At 34.1% G+C, this 17361-nt stretch overlaps 1 non-coding gene across 1 annotated transcript; it reads left to right on the forward strand.

Annotated features, from left to right (window-relative positions):
• Positions 1-14967: 14967 nt before the first annotated feature.
• LOC123849088 (U6 spliceosomal RNA) lies at positions 14968-15074 on the forward strand. The gene has a single exon (XR_006791931.1). It is a non-coding gene; the product is annotated as a U6 spliceosomal RNA (small nuclear RNA).
• The last annotated feature ends 2287 nt before the right edge of the window (positions 15075-17361 follow it).

Below are 17361 nucleotides of genomic sequence, written 5' to 3' on the forward strand. Positions count from 1 at the left end.
TCTAATTGCTCACTGTATATTAAAAAAAAAGTAGGTGACTTTTTATATTACCCTTAAATCCTACAACCTTGTTATAATTGCTGATTAGCTTCAGTGGTTTTTGGTTGATTTTTTTGGAATTTTCTAAACAAGCATGTGTTAGTAAGGAGTTGGGGAGGAAGTTTTCTTTAATCTTATGATTTGGTCTCAATCTTCTTTTTTTTTTTTTTTCTTTTTTTGTAAAGAGTAGCAATTTTTATTATTTTTTTAAGACTTTATTTATTTATCTGACAGAGAGAGACACAGCAAGAGAGGGAACACAAGCAGAGGCAGTGGGAGAGGAAGAAGCAGGCTTCCCGCTGAGCAGGGAGCCCGATGTGGGGCTCAATCCCAGCATCCTGGGATCATGACCTGAGCTGAAGGCAGACGCTTAAGGACTAAGCCACCCAGGCGCCCCTGGTCTCAGCCTTTTATTAGATCTGTACCCCTGGGCTCTAACCTTCACAGTTACTTCTCAGGATTTTTTTCTCTTTAGGTGAGATAGGTAGGCAAGATGGAGGCTAGAGGTGGGTACTTCTCTTACCCAGGTCAGTAAGACTGTGATAAGGTAGTTTCCACTGAGGCAGATGTTTAAGGAGAACAGAATACTCTGGGCTTATTTCTAAATGGCTGTTTTCCTCTATTTATGCCTGAAGCTTTAGGAGATTTTCCTCAGATATTCACCCTGAGAATCTGGTGGGTTTCCTAACGGTTAAACTCATAAAGTTGTTACTTTTTCATTAAGCACTATCTAGTACTTAACATAATCATCATATAGTTCATCTCTATTGTATGAAAAATGTAGGTAATAGCAGCTCTCATCAGAAATACATGCAATTTTAAATTAGGCATTTATTAATTTTTAGAAATGCAAAGAATGAAACCAAATTCACAGAAGTATTTAATATATTTATTCAAACTCATGAATGAATAAATGAGTCACCAGTATTAAAAAAAAATCAACCAGTAAAACTTCAGAAAGAATCCACAAATTAATATTCTAGATAATTCAAGAGAATTCACATATTGAGTGGTCAGTATCATATGAATAGTCTGGACATCCTTACTCTTTTATTCAAGCTTATTATTATTATTACTAATTTCCTTTTTTAGACACGTTCTGATATTGTATGATGCACATATACTTTTTTTATAGAATGTATTTCAGGATAGCTAGTCTTAAACATTCAGTTCCTTTGGATCATGGTTATTCTGACATAAATGGATCTGATGAAGATGATAAGTAAGTGACTATTCAAAGGAGAGGTTGCACAGTCTTAGACTGTCACAAAACATTTTATAAGTGTGATTCTCAAAATCTAATTTGTATTAATGGGAAAGTACACTTTTTTCTATAAACCCTGTAATATTTATTTGTGAAATCCAAAAAATATATTAACAGAATAACATACTGTAGTCCATACATATATTGAAAGAGGCACTTTAAAGATTTTATTTATTATTTGAAAAGCTAGCACAAGCAGGGGGAGGGACAGAGGGAGAAGGAGAAGCAGACTTCCCACTGAGCAGGGAGTCCAATATGGAGCCAATCCCAGGACTCTGGGATCATGACCTGAGCTGAAGGCAAATGCTAAACCCACTGAGCCACCCTAGAGCCCCTGAAAGAGGCACTTTTAAATGGAATGATAAAGGGATGGTTTAATGAAGGCTAAGCAAGAAACCCAGAATCCTATATTGCACTGTTCTGGAGATATGGGCTTTTTGATTTCTTTAAAAAGTTAGGATTGTCAACTATTATCTTTTTTCCCAATAATTTTCTTTCAAAATAAAATAGTCCTACCCCCCATTTATTTTGCAAAGACCAAGTCTATGGCAGATAAGCAGGATTCCTTACTTTACATTTTATGGGCAGTCTCTTTAATATCCTCATATTCTATATCTTTGGGCACGTGATACTTAGGTCATGTTTTTTCAGATTCTAATACTAATTAATGCCATTAATGGTGTGAAGGTGATTTCAAGTGATGGATGTACTCAGGTCTATAAGAAAACTACCAAGTTTTTTGCACACAAGCACAAAATCTATATATTAAATAATAATATTTACTGGATATAAATACAGGATTTTACACATTGACAGAAATGGAAAGGATCAATTTTTTTTTTTTATTAATGACATGGGTGATCTGATATTGTCAGTTGAGGATGAATCAGTTTTTACTTGTCTTATTAAAAATAGGTGAAATTAAAATTTTATTTTCTTCTCTATTTTATTCCCATATGTCAACTCTCTTTTAATTCATTTATTATTTCTTATTTTTGTTATTGTTTCACAAATTTTCTATTTAGAGTTCCAAGAACAGTGTTTCATGTGTGCACTTCATTCTAATTAGATACATCTGTCATTATATGCATTATTTTCAACTTATGTCAAGCATGTAACCTGGTATAGTTCTTTAAAATTACCAGCATAAGATTTCAACTTTGTAATTATCCATATTTTTCATTATAAAAGTAATGGATAGAAAAACTGAAACAGGGCTCCTGGGTGGCTCAGTTGGTTAAGCGACTGCCTTCGGCTCAGGTCATGATCCTGGAGTCCTGGGATCGAGTCCCGCATCGGGCTCCCTGCTCAGCAGGGAGTGTGCTTCTCCCTCTGACCCTCCCCCCTCTCATGAGCTCTCTCTCTCTCAAATAAATAAATAAAATCTTTTTTAAAAAAAAAGAAAAACTGAAACAATATAATACTCTATAAAGTAAAAATAAAAATAATAATCACATTGTTGTCACCACCTGTCTTCTGCCCACTTCAACCATTTCCACCATGAGTAACGATAATGAAAATTTTGTATGTGTATCATTCCCGATCTCTAGATCTTTTTCTATAGAGCATACACACACACACACACACACGCACACACACACAATTTATTCTAACATGATTATTTTAAACTTATGGATCTGTGAGCAATTTTTCCCCTACTGTATTACTCAACAAGTTAGCAATACAAATGTCATCTCATTTTTTTAGCTTGCTGTGCACTATTCTATCCTACCAATATACCATAATGTCCTTATTAAGGTACATGTAGGTGGTTACTGATTTTTTTTCACCTTTGTAAATAATATTGTAAGAAATATAATTTATCTATATGCATCACAGCTATGTAAGTAATTGCTTAGGATATTCCTAGAATTAAACTTGGATAGTCAAAAGTAAAATAAATAAATACATATTTATATTTTTGTTAGATACTATCATATTAATTTCCAAAAACTCTGTGACAATTTATTTTATTTTATTTTTATTCATTGTGTTTTGGAAAAATTGTCAGGCTATTGTTTTGTTTTATTTTTTTAAATAAAAAAGGCATTGTGATAACCCTAACTTTTGAAAGTATTTCCATACAATATTAACCAGGAAGGGATGCAAGATTAAAATAGTTACTAAGTAAATACCTACTAGCCTATCTTGCGAGCAGGCTTTCTCTCATTTTTCTGGAGACATTATCTGACTTTTTAAATTTAATTTCTCACACCATATACATATAGCTCAGTGACTTGGGCCATCATCTACCTAACTTTTTCTTGATTAGATTTTTCATGACCATTTTCATTTGAAATATACAAAAATACCTAGAATTAGAGAAATAACATTAACTTCCAAATTAAATGATCTTAATCTGTGGACACCCTTCCCATATTGTCCAGTATTCTGATTTTTTTAGTGCTGTACACACTGATATTTAAAATGACGTGATTGGGGTGCCTGGGTGTTCAGTAAGGTAAGCATCTGACTTCGGCTCAGGTCACGATCTCAGGGTCCTGGGATAGAGCCCCCCAATGGAGCCCTTATCAGATTGAGCCCTTATCAGATTCCATGCTCAGCAGGGAGTCTGCTTCTCCCTCTTGGTCTCCCTCTGCCCCTTCCCCTGCTCGTGTTCTTTCTCTCTCCCAAATAAATAAATAAAATATTTAAAAAAATAAAAATAAATAAAATGCCACTACTGATTTTGGAATCACATTAGTTTAGTTTTGCCACTGTGATGTTTCTTTGTTTTTTATTTATTTGAGATACAGAATGAGAGAGAGAGAGAGAGCATGAGAGTGGGGAAGGTCAGAGGGAGAAGCAGACTCCCTGCTCAGCAGGGAGCCCGACGTGGGACTGGATCCTGGGACTCCAGGATCATGACCTGAGCCGAAGGCAGTCGCTTAACCAACTAAGGCACCCTGTGGTGTTTCTTTGGTGCGCTTTCAGTCTTCCAAATGGACTCTTATTATTTCTAGCCTGCCTTTGTCATCTCTACAGCTTTAACTTCTGGGTGTCCAGAAGTCCTGCCTATTTGTGTTTAATCAGTTTGGTGATTATTCTCTTTCCCCGTCACTGATTCAGATACAATACAAGACCCTTTGCTGCATCCAGAAGAGAGAGCAGCGAGCTCGCCTGGTGCTAATTCTTTGAAATGGAAGAGGCTGTAACTCCTGTTCTCTTACCTCCCTCTTTTCTGATCTTCCTTTTCCTCATTACCAACCTCTCTCTCTCTCAGCTATTTTTTCTCCACTTTCAAAAGTACTTTTAGGCCTTGAGAGATTTGTGTTTCTATGGAACCTTTTTTAAAAAGCAGTTCAAAAACGCTTACCTGTCATCATTTTGGTTAATTCTCATAGTTCACTGTTACGTTTCCAAGGAGCACATTCTACATTGATAATGCCGTTTTAGATTGACTCTAAGGAATAAAGAAACCAAGTATACTTTTAAGGACACATTACAAGAGAGAAATAAAATCAGGAATAAACTTTTACTTTGAATTCATTCTTCAACAGCTATTTACAGAGTGTCTCCTTTGTCAGAGCTCAAGTATGACAGAGTTGATTCCTTTTCTTTTCCTAAATAAAATATGTGATGTTTCTGTAAGTAATAAAGAAACATAGAGTATTACTAGCATTGATGTATTATTATTCAAGGGTAGGAAAAGCTGTGTATGTTTCTGCTTTTATGATCATTTCTAATCAGTAATAAAATATGTGTAGAACTCACCGGTTTTTTATTTGCCCATACTTTGCCAAAATTTTCCTGGGGAACTCTGACAAGGGTGAGATTAAAAAAAAAAAAAAGATATATCAAGAAAGTTACTTGTTTGCTGTTGAAAATCTATCAATATTTGGTGAATTTAAGCTGTTCTTTCAAAGACTTTAATACTCAAGGAGTACAAATTTTACTTTTTTTTTTTTTAAAGATTTTATTTATTTGACAGAGAGAGAGACAACGAGAGAGGGAACACAAGCAGGGGGAGTAGGAGAGGGAGAAGCAGGCTTCCTGGCCAGCAGGGAGCCTGATGCGGGGCTCGATCCCAGGACCCTGGGATCATGACCTGAGCCAAAGGCAGCCGCTTAACAACTGAGCCACCCAGGCGCCCCACAAATTTTACTTTTTTTTTTTTTTTTTTTTAAGATTTTGTTTATTTATTTGACAGAGAGAGAGATAGTGAGAGCAGGAACACAAGCAGGGGGAATGGGAGAGGGAGAAGCAGGCTTCCCGTCGAGCAGGGAGCCCGATGCGGGGCTCGATCCCAGGACCCTGGGATCATGACCTGAGCCGAAGGCAGACGCTTAATGACTGAGCCACCCAGGCACCCCAAATTTTACTTTTAAATTGCATAATTTTTAGGGCTTGAAAATATTTTCACATGTATTGTCCTAATAATCTTAGCAGCCCTTGGAAATGCATATAATTATTCCCATTTCATAAATGAGGAAATTGGGATCAGAAAGTGTAAATCATTTTAAAGGGCTAAGGGTAACTTAATTTTTAAATTAAAGAGCTGAAATTAAAATCCAAGTTTTCTGGCTCTGGGTCAGTAACTTTTGTCTCTTAATACACATAATAATTATTAAGGGTTTATAAATTGTCAGGATTTCATAGGCTTTGTCTTTAATCATTCCAACACTGAATGGAATACCTTATTAGAATTCTAGCTTTATAGGTGGGGATTCACAGACATGAATTCCACGGCTAGTTGAGAGTGAAGATGGGGATCAAACCCTGCCTGATTGCATAGTCAACACCCATGGCTATGACACCCACTTTTTGTCACTTTTGACACTAATTGAACCACGTATTTGGGATATATTTTATTCATGCAATTAAGACCAACGTAGAACAGTTGCTTTTACTCCTCAAAAGTATACCTATACAGCATGTCTGGGATTAAGTCTTGGATGTGTCTTTTGTACCCGGCTCATCCAGGTGCTGTCTACAGAGCAGGAGCCAAAGTTTCACCTGAACTCCTATGAGGAATTCAACCCCTAAGGCCCCACATGGCAGACCTGCTACATAACAATCTTCATTTGACTAAGATCTCCAGGTGATTCTCTGCATGTTAAAGTTTAGACAGCATTGCCTTAGTCAATCAGCAATCACCAAAAACCTACTGTGAAAACTGAATAAAAAAGTATTTCAGAGTTATCTGAATTTGGTGATTTTTAGTGTCTCTTACTTATAAATGTAAAATATTTTTCCTTATAATGTCTTTGCAACTTGTAGGGGTCTGTGGTTTTATGAATAACAGAATTTAAGAAAATACCTTTTATATTTAGCCCCATTGGGCCTGCTTTTGCTTTAGCCCTCTAGATTTCTCCTTGCTAAGTTTCACGAAGATCTATTATATTGATGACAAAGTACTTTGGATATATATTAGTATTATACTTCTGCAATATAGACTGCATACTAAAAAAAAAAAAAAAGTGAGGAAACGGTTAGTTTGGAAAACTTGAAGCATAAATCAAATGTTTGTCTCCTTTGGGGACATTTAAAATAATATGTGAGAAAACCATTGAAGGCAATAATGTACCTAGGTCAGGCTTTTTTTTTTTTTTTTTTGAACACTGGAGTACAATAATACACTATTTAATGTCAGAAATGTTTTTAAATCTCATAGTATTCTTCTGAATCTGTATTTTAAGTTAAAATGATCAGAGAAAAATTTGTCTAAATATACATGATTTGCATCTGTTTAGAAAATTTAAGAAGAAGAAGAAGAAGAAGAAGAAGAAGAAGAAGAAGAAGAAGAAGAAGCAGCTTCCCATATACATTTATATCTTCATAAAGCTTGGATACCTAAAGAAAGAAACATATATATATTTTTTTTTAAAGGAGAAAAAAAATGTCAAGGCTATCAGCCCAGTTGATCACAATATATTTTTCAATCCATAATATTACTAAGGCTCTGTCTCTAAATGTCAAGTGATTTACCTTTATTCATTATATCTTTTAATTTATTTGTTTTGTATCATTTTGAAGGATTATAGAAGGTAAGGAAGTATATTACCGGTTAAAGTAAGACTGGTTTTCTGTCTACATTTTTTACCCTCAGGCAGCAAGTTGACAAATGGACATGAATTTAACCTCTCAGTGTTCCATAAGCTGGTATTGTCCTGACATTGCAAAGTGTTTACCACAAAAATACTCCACATCCATCACCCAGGGCCAGCCTTTGCCTGATTCTAATTCCACTGACATTGAAATCTGAAGCTCTCTGTGAGTCATTTATCACACTTATTAAAATGTTCCATTGTGGATTAGAATAGCAATTCGCTATTATTTCAGAGTGCTGCCCACAGGGCATTCTATGCAGCACTCTTAATACTTTATTGAAATAGTACTTTGGTTTTAATAAACGACTCTTTGTAAAGGTACCTTGCTTTCAATTATGAAAGGTGATGTTGGCTTTTTAAAATCTGGCATCTGTGCCCAAGATTATGTAAATCCTTTAGTTTAATATTGCATTTTTCTGCTCTAAATATTCTACCCTCAGTATTTCAACATGGATATAGCAACTGGATTAATTAAACTGTTGTGTAAGAAATATCTTTCTAAATTTCCTTTTTGAAATGTGGTCAAATGATCAACATATAATGAAGACTTTGAGGTAACAAATATATTTCATATGAATGAAGGGTTTTTTCTTCATTCTTTTTTCTTATAAGAAATGAGGTATTTGCACAACAGAGAGATAACTTCAGAATAGAGCCTGTTACTTTGTACAACAGACTTTTTCCCAAAGATTTGTTACAATTTTACTCTTTTCTCAGAAACCTTTGGATATATAGTATCCAATCCACTCTCTTTCTCCTTCTCTCTTTCATTTTCTTCAAGAATAACATTTATCTCTTTGACATCTGACTAGAAAAAGGATAAAAGTGATTTGGTACAAGTTCTAATTCTCCTCTTTTCTTTGAAGATTCAGTCACTGTAATTCCAAAGAAACAGATAGTCCTTTATTTTTGAAAGAAAACAAGATTGACTTGTGATTTAAAAATTTTAAATAACATATAAAATTATAGATGGCATAAATTGATGTTCCATGTCCTTTGATAGCTGCAACATACTAGAACAGTGTATATGTCCTCCTGAGATACAGTTCTACCTTAGCCAATAAAGCAGTTGAACTACAGGTTAAATTACTTAACCAAGGTTACACAGGAAATGAGAAGAAGAGACAGAGATAGAGCTTTTAGCTAAGAAATCTTAATGCCTTTTCCTGGTGCTAGGTTGTGCTTATTTCTCAACTTTGACATGTCCCTTTAAATATCTGCTTTTTTTTTTTTTTCATAGGAAAACAGACCCATAACTACGTTCTTTTACTTCATCTCTTTATCTAAATTCTTTTTTTTTTTTTTAAGATTTTATTTATTTATTTGAGACAGAGAGAATGAGAGAGAGAGAGCACATGAGAGGGGGGAGGGTCAGAGGGAGAAGCAGACCCCCTGCCGAGCAGGGAGCCCGATGCGGGACTCGATCCCGGGACTCCAGGATCATGACCTGAGCCGAAGGCAGTCGCTTAACCAACTGAGCCACCCAGGCGCCCCTAAATTCTTTATTTAAAAATGATTTGCACAATAATTTACAAGTGCTTTACCATAGATAACATTCTTAAATAATAAAATTTCTTAGAAATAATATTCAGAATATAAAGAAAATATTTCATTATACAAATGAAATATACAAGCTCTTTTAATAATTTTATGGTGAAGCAGTTAAAAAAATAATACATCTGGACCTGAGGATGATGATTATGATGATGGTGATGATGATGATGAAATCCTTTCACTTCTGTTGTATAACATAACACAGTCATGAGAGTGATACCCCACTTCATTTGGTATATTTGATTTATTAGAAACACTGTACTGGTGTCACCTCCACTCAAAGAGAGGGAACTATACCACTCATTGGAGATTACCCTAGAATGTGTCAGTCACAGTTAAAAGGTGTTGTTAGAACATAACGTTGATGTTTAGAGCATGGCTCAAAGGAAACATCACGGACTTCTTTGTAACTTAGGACATTCTTTAACTCATTCTGTTTTTTGTTTTAAAAGTTACTCTTCTATATTTAGCATCAAGTTCCTAAATTGGACTATATGAAAAAGTCATTAAAATTGTATTCACCTTCCTTAGAAGAAAATTTAATTTGGATAAATAAAGGATTGTCCTAAAATTATGAAAAACAAGTGGATGTTAAGGGTTAGCTCATTATACATTTTAGGGAAGTACAATTTGACATTTTATATGTCTCACATTTATGATAATATATTCCAAGGAAATACTGAGGGAAATACATTGATACTGAGTAATAAAGATGTTCATTATATCACTGTTATAAGAGTAAAACATTGAGAAAAGTCAAAATGTTAGAAAATTAGCTAAATAGGACTATTTTATTGAACACACTGGGCTAAATAAGGTAGGCACATTAAGAAAAACTTTTTCTCAGAGGAGTATAGGGGAAGGGAGGGCAAAATAAAGGGACAAAATCTGAGAGGGAGACAAACCATAAGAGTTTTATTGATTAGAAAAATTAATAAAGAGTTTAATAATTACAATTAATATGTTCAAACATCATCTCCCTTTGCTGCTACTTAATGGTATTGAGCAACTTGCATGATTTTATTTTCATTTTAAAAATTATTTATAAAAACTATTTATATAATACAATTTGGTTAAATCACAACATGAATTTAGTTTCAATTTTAAGTTTCTGCCTTCCTCAAAATCCATCTGATCATGGATCCAAGATCAATAGAAGGAGGGAGGACCCATGACCTTATCTTTTCCAAGTTCTGCCATTACTCCTTTTCTCATCCCTTCTGCTTCTGTCCCTTTTATGGTTGAAGAGAGTTAGGGTCAGAGGAGCAAGAATGAGAAGAAAAAAGTGAAATATATGTTTTGTTTGGTTTTGACTTTTAGTTAGTAAAGGTTATTTACATTTCTCTTCTGCTTATCAAATGCAATCTGTCCAAAGGCAGGTATCCAAATATTGGCTATTTGGTAGGGTTCATTAGTGGATTCTTCAAAAAAGTTTTAGAAGATCTTTGCAGTGCACCATTCCCTCCTTTGAACCACAACTTCTTATATGTTCTTTCCTGCCCCTTTATAACACAATACTCCAGTGTTCTTCTAACTGTATTCTCCAATTATCAGCCAGGTCTGTTGCGTGATGGACTTGGGGTGAAGAAAGGAACTTTTATTGTTCTTCCACTCACTCCAGTGTTCTATTTTCTCTGTATCTTTAGGGATCAGGAATAGGGATGAAGGAAAAGGGGCCAACCAACGCCCTTCTTAGACCTTGGCAATCAGGACACCTCTCCTATGACTTATACATCACACAGAATGTGCAAGGTATAATAATAAAATACAAGAAATATACTAAAGAATATGAATGTCTTGCTTATTAAAAAACTTGGCTCAATTTTGACACAGCAAGACCTGTAATTTCAAGCATTTAACCCTCCTAACTCTCTTAAGATATCAAAGAAACACTTCTTCATCTGTCTTGCTGTGTATTTTGAAAGAAAATGTGACTACTTCCTAGTGCCTTTTGACAGTTTGTATATTCTGTTTTCAGTGTCAGAGTCATATGATAAATACTTTGGTTTTTCAGTTAATCTTTATGTGGTGCAAACGCTACAGTAAGAAAAGAGACTAATTAATTAACTTGCATATTCTTTATTTCAGATAGCATGGGTACAATAGATTCTTGCTTAGTGAAATATTTCCCCTCATCTGAGGAAGGCCAGATTTTCATTTTCTTGTTTCTCCACGTGATTTGATTTGTGATTTCAGAATTAGTGAGATACGTTCAACAGTTACTTATTTTGATTAAGAAACACTTTTAACATTAAAAAAATATATTACTCTTAAATTTGTGTATATTACATATGTGTGTGTATGTGGTATATATGTATCTAAACATAATGTGCATTATTAATGAGATGCCAATTTATTAATTTGCCAACATGATGCTAGCTTGCAAAATTTATTTTTTAATTATATGAAATATTTGAATATATTTTTAAAGACTTAAAATGTATCTTAATTTGAAATGTTTCTATATTCATTATTGATAATTTGTTTTTGTCTTTTAATGTTGATAAAGAATTGTGAATTTAGAAGCAAAGTAACTTTTTGAAGCATATGAATATGATACAATTACTCACATTTAACTTGATTTACATTTTCATACAAATATTCGCTTTTTCATGCTTTCAATAAACTTACATTTTATTTCTAAATTATTTTAATTTATTATCATTTGAGCGTAAATTATGTGAAAAAAATTTTTTTTGAAAAATTTGATCTAATAGCATAGTTATTGTTTTTCTGAGAAAGAGTAAGCAAAATAATCCATGTGGAATAAATACAAAAAATTATGTATTATGTGTATATTTTACCTTATTATTGACTTAAACATAACTTGCCATATATAAAATATTTAGAAATGTACAATAATAATTAAAGCCAGTTTTCTTTCATAAAAACCACAGCCTTACACTTTTTTGAAATTTTATCATTATGAAATTATATTTATTAAGTAGGAAAACAGTGGATATTATTCAACAATTTGTTATCTTGGGGGCGCCTGCGTGGCTCAGTCGGTTAAGCAGCTGTCTTTGGCTCAGGTCATGATCCCGGGATCCTGGGATCGAGCCCCGCATCGGGCTCCCTGCTCAGTGGGAAGCCTGCTTCTCCCTCTGCTTCTGCCTGCCGCTCTGCCTACTTGTGCTTTCTGTCTCTCTGTCAAATAAATAAATAAATAAAATCTTTAAAAAAAAAAAAATTGGGCGCCTGGGTGGCTCAGTTGGTTAAGCAACTGCCTTCGGCTCAGGTCATGATCCTGGAGTCCCGGGATCGAGTCCCACATCAGGCTCCCTGCTCGGCGGGGAGTCTGCTTCTCCCTCTGACCCTCCTCCCTCTCATGCTCTCTGTCTCTCATTCTCTCTCTCTCTCAAATAAATAAATAAAATCTTCACTAGCAGAGCTTGTTATTTTATTTTTTCTCTCTCTTTTTTTCCCCAATCTGGATAATAATGACTATCTGTTCCCTCTGTGGCAAAGATGCAAATGCTGAGATATTTTTCAAAAGTATGTTTGAATTCTTCAGCAAATCCTGCATATCTTCCCCACTGCCAATTCCTTCTTTAAGATCTGGTTTATTGTTTTCCAAACAGCCCTCCTGCCTCAGCTATAAGCTCCATCTTTGTACGTGCATTTGTCTCTTGCTCCTAGAATCTCTTGGGCAGGTAGAAAATACTCCTGGGTTTGGTATTGAGAAAAAGGCTCCAGGTGAGCAAAATTCTGCAGCAGTAACCCTCGATCCACACAACATTCACACATCCTTGATATATCTCAAATGGAGAGAGTATAGTCTGCTACACCCAGGTAAATTGAATGCTCAACTTGATATTTCTCCCCAATTCTTAGGTTGGCACAAGGGCAACTCATTGAGTTGACTGCCTTGCATTCTTTAAAGCAGCATATTGAATAAGGGCTACCCATTTCCAAACAAAAATGGAGCAAAGAAAGAGTAGAATGTTACTACGGAACCACTCTTCCCGTTTATTTCTCTCTGTAAAGTGAGAGTGAGCACTGAATTAGTGACTGGTGATAGTGGAGTCCCTTCTTACTTGGCAATTCTTAGAGAAAGGCATCTATCCCTGATATTGGCAGTTCTATATAGGCTCATTTCAGAAGAAGAATTTTCACATATGTTTTTAATTATTAGTCACAATTAGTGTAAAATCTCCATTCTATCTCTTGTTGTAATGGTGTGCTAAAGTGTGAGATTACTTATAATACAAATTATCTTAAAGGAAAATTGGCCTGTATAACCAGTCAACTTATTACTTCACAAATAATGTCAAAAATCTAACAAATATATATATATATATATATATATATTTTTTTTTTTTTTTTTTTTTTTTTTTTTTTTTTTTTTTGCCAAGCTGGGGGGCTGCTTATGATGAAGAAAGTGTTGCTTCAGGGGAAGAGTGAAAATCTTAAAAAAATGAATATTAGAAATGGGGAAAACAAAACACTAAATAGCAATCCACCGCTCAGAAAATGTGACATAATCTAAAAGAATCACCAGGGGATGACTTGGACTCTGAAAGGATCTTCCACTTTAAGAAAAAATCATTCTAATTTCCACTCAGAAAGCAATTTCCTATTTTTAAAACTGCATGTCTAGCTTTGACATTAAACTAATATGTATTGATTCCTATCTCTCTGGTTGTACTAGAGAATATTGATTCATATGTTAAAAAATTATCAACACCCTTATCACAGTGTTTCTGAAATTAATATTTTAACTTCTTCAAGAAAACACTAATCTATTCAATCAGCAGATTAATATTCTGACCTCAAAATTCACATTTGTGGAAAAAGGGTAGAGATAGGACCTAAAGAATATTATAGAATTTTGTCTACTCCTTAACTTTTCCTCTTTCTGTGCAACCATTTGTCTTTTGTGTTCATATTAATGAGAATCTTCAGTACTATGTGGAACAATTGATAGATATTTGACATGCATGCTCAGAAAAGTAAAATATTTTTCTGTGTGATATAAGTAAAACAAAGCATTCTTTGTATGATGTGCCAGTTTCTAGCCATTTACTATTAACTTATTTATTCTTCCAATTACATATATAATTTTATACTTGGAAAACAGGTACAGAGACACTAGATTTTATATAAGTAACAGTTAACAAGTGCTAGAGGTAAATTCTAAATCCAGGGAATTAGCTTCAGAGTCTCCTTTTACTCATAACAAAATAGTGTGTGTTATACTGAACAAATGTTGTGGTATTAAATAAATACTTTGTCATGGTGATGGTGGTGATGATTTGTAGTTTTTTTTTTAATTGAAATAAGGACTGTTTTAAAGAATTTATTTGGCTCGGATTTGGTGAAATTATGAAGGAGGAGGAGAGGAGAAGAAAAAAAGAGAAGGAATAGGAAAATGAAGGAGGAGGATGAGGAGGAAAAGGAAGAGTAGGGTCAGGAGGATCATGAGGTGGCGGAGGAGAGAACATTATGCCCCATTAACTAGGGCTAAACCAATGTTTGTTTATAGCTCACATCCTATATCAAGATTCAAAACTTATTTCTCATGCCTTATGTGGTTAACAAACTGATAAACTCATACACTACAAAAACCTACAGAGACAAGTTTAATGAATGAGTCTCAGAATTAGAGACCCTTAGAATCTCTTTTTTTTTATTGTATTTATCCTTTTTTGCCTTTCATGTGATGATGGAAGAGAGTTCATAAAACATAAAACATCTAGCTCTGATTAACTCAATTCTGGCAGTGGACATCTGGCAGTAACAGTTTTCAGATATTTTAGGTTAATTAACAGTTCTGCTGATGAGGACAAACTCACTTCAATCCTGATGGATTAGCTAGCATCGAGCAGAAGAGAATCCTGTTCTCTATACAAATTTAACCACAAACAGTCACATCACATGCAGTATAGTGGTTTTGGTGTGCACAGAGATTATAATATGAGTAGTTCAGTAAAATTTATTAGCTGACAAAAAGAAGAATGTGAAATAATTTGGTGAGGTCATTTTAAGGGTTGAAGTACTATACCTCCAAAAAAAAAAAAAAAAAAACCCATACATTTTATATATGAAAAAACATACAGAATGCTCGCTTCGGCAGCACGTATACTAAAATTTAAACAATACAGAGAAGATCAGCATGGCGCCTGAGCAAGGATGACATGCAAATTCATGGAGCATTCCATATTTTTTAAAAATAAGACGAAATCAGAGAGGAAGACAAACCATAGGAGACTCTTAAGTATAAGAAACAAACTGAGGGTTGCTGGAGGGGAGGGGGGATGGGGTAACTGGGTGATGGGCATTAAATAGGGTACTTGATGTAATGATCGCTGGGTATTATCACTAAACTCCACCTCTGAAACTAATGATACACTATATGTTAACTAACTGAATTTAAATTAAAAATTATATATATAGGTAGATATAGATGCATGTTGTGCTACTGTTTGCATTATCACTTATCCTATGCAGCTCCACCACAAAGGATCTGAAACCAAAGTTGACCTTTTAAAGTCTTCTTCTCAGAGAAACACGTGATTGTCAGTCCATGCTTTTTCCTTGGTTGAATGAACTAGATCATTGCATAAACCTTTGTTGAGTTGAATTTCCTTCTGTACCACCATGTCTTCATTTGGTACAGAATCCTCTCAACTTTCCTTATCATCATATATTGTGCATCTGTCAAAAACTTCCTCTTCTGCCAGGCTATGAGATCCTTAAGATTAGGGACAATATACACTTATTTCTATAACCTTAATGTGTAGGCTTCAATACTGCACAGAGTGGGTACTTATTAAATATGTGTTTAATCTATTTGAATACAATTTACTTTCAAAATATCCTAAAAAGCAAATGTGAAAATACAGCTTGCAAATATCCTTTACTAAAACAATATCCAAAAGTTATTAATTTAATTATATTTTATTTTATTTATTCATTCATTCAACATACATTTATTAAGAACTTACTAAGTGTCAGATACTGTGCTTGGCTTTAGAGACACATTGGTAAATAAGATATCCACAGTTGACGGCCTCAAGGAGCTTATTGTTTGTTAGAAAGGCATACAAGAAGTTAAATGACATAGATAGTGACCACCAAGTGTGATGTTTGTAATGATAGGAAAAATATATTGAGCTACCGAACAATAATTAGAGGGATGAGCATTAAACACTTACAGTTCTGTGGTTTCTGTCCAAGAATGCCCCTCCCACTCACCTTTGCATACATCCATCTTTGGAGGCAATCCTTCACTTTTGGAAGAACTGCATTAGAAAAAGTTGTTTTCATACAATATAACCCAGCCTGTAGTTAGTAGATACCATCAGAGATGGGAATTTGATCCAGACTGAGACAAACCAGAAATTTCTACAAGTATTGGAACTAGGAAGAATAAGGATTGTATAAATAATGCTTCTGAAATGAGTTTGGCAATGCTAAGCACCCAATACATGAAGATAAAAATAAGACTAAATGTATTGCCAGGCAGAATTTAGACTCAAGGAAAAAATAGGTTTCCAAAAAATTTGAGGCATTATACATAAGATTGCCTGGCTAGAGATTCTGAAATATATAATATCTCAATAGGAAATCGAAATTGTAAATGACCTAGAACACTTTAGTTGACACAGTTTTTTTTTAAAGATTTTGTTTGTTTATTTATTTATTTGAGAGAGAGCATGAGCAGGGGGACGAGCAAAGGGGGAGGGAGAGGTAGGAGAAGAATCTCAAGTAGACTCACAGAGCCTGACATGGAGCTCTATCCCTGGACCCTGAGATCATGACCTGAGCTGAAACCAAGAGTCAGATGTTTAACTGACTGAGCCACCCTGGTGCCCCAACTTGACATAGTTTTTAAAATATCTCTGATTAAAAAAAAAAATTGACTTGAAGATTTTGAGTTGAAATTTTCATACAACAATCTAATTCTGGGTTATTCAGTGCCTTAGAGCTGACCAAGCTCATAGTCAGTACTTAATAATAGTTGTTGAATTGAATTGAATTGAATTCCCAATATTGCTGGCAAATCGTTGACAAGTTTACTTAAATTTCAAAAAATATATGAGGCAAAGTTAAAATTTTTTGACATGGAAAATGTAAAGTGCCCAATTTCTAACATAATTAGCATCGTTAACATTAAGAATTTTTAAAAAGTGACCCAAAATAGCGAAAAAAATTCCTCATTATGTTAGTAGTGGTGTAAATTAGTGCATTTATGGCAAATAATTTGGCAAAAGCCTTAGCATTTTATAACATTCACATCAAAAATTCTATTTCTAGGTTTTTATTTTATAGGAGTAATTTGTGGATATATTTAAGATAGAGCTATAACATTGTTCATTGCAATATAGTTTGCAATAGAAAAATTTCTAAACAACCTAATAGTCTAAGAATAGGTAATTGATTGAATAAATTTTCATAGACCGTTACCATATAATACTATGCAGTCATTAAACATTATGTTGCAGAATAATA

This window comes from Mirounga angustirostris, unplaced genomic scaffold (genome assembly GCF_029215605.1).
Source record: "Mirounga angustirostris isolate CCGP_5_RB_7025 unplaced genomic scaffold, mMirAng1.0.hap1 SCAF_2, whole genome shotgun sequence".
NCBI classification, from domain to species: Eukaryota; Metazoa; Chordata; class Mammalia; order Carnivora; family Phocidae; genus Mirounga; species Mirounga angustirostris.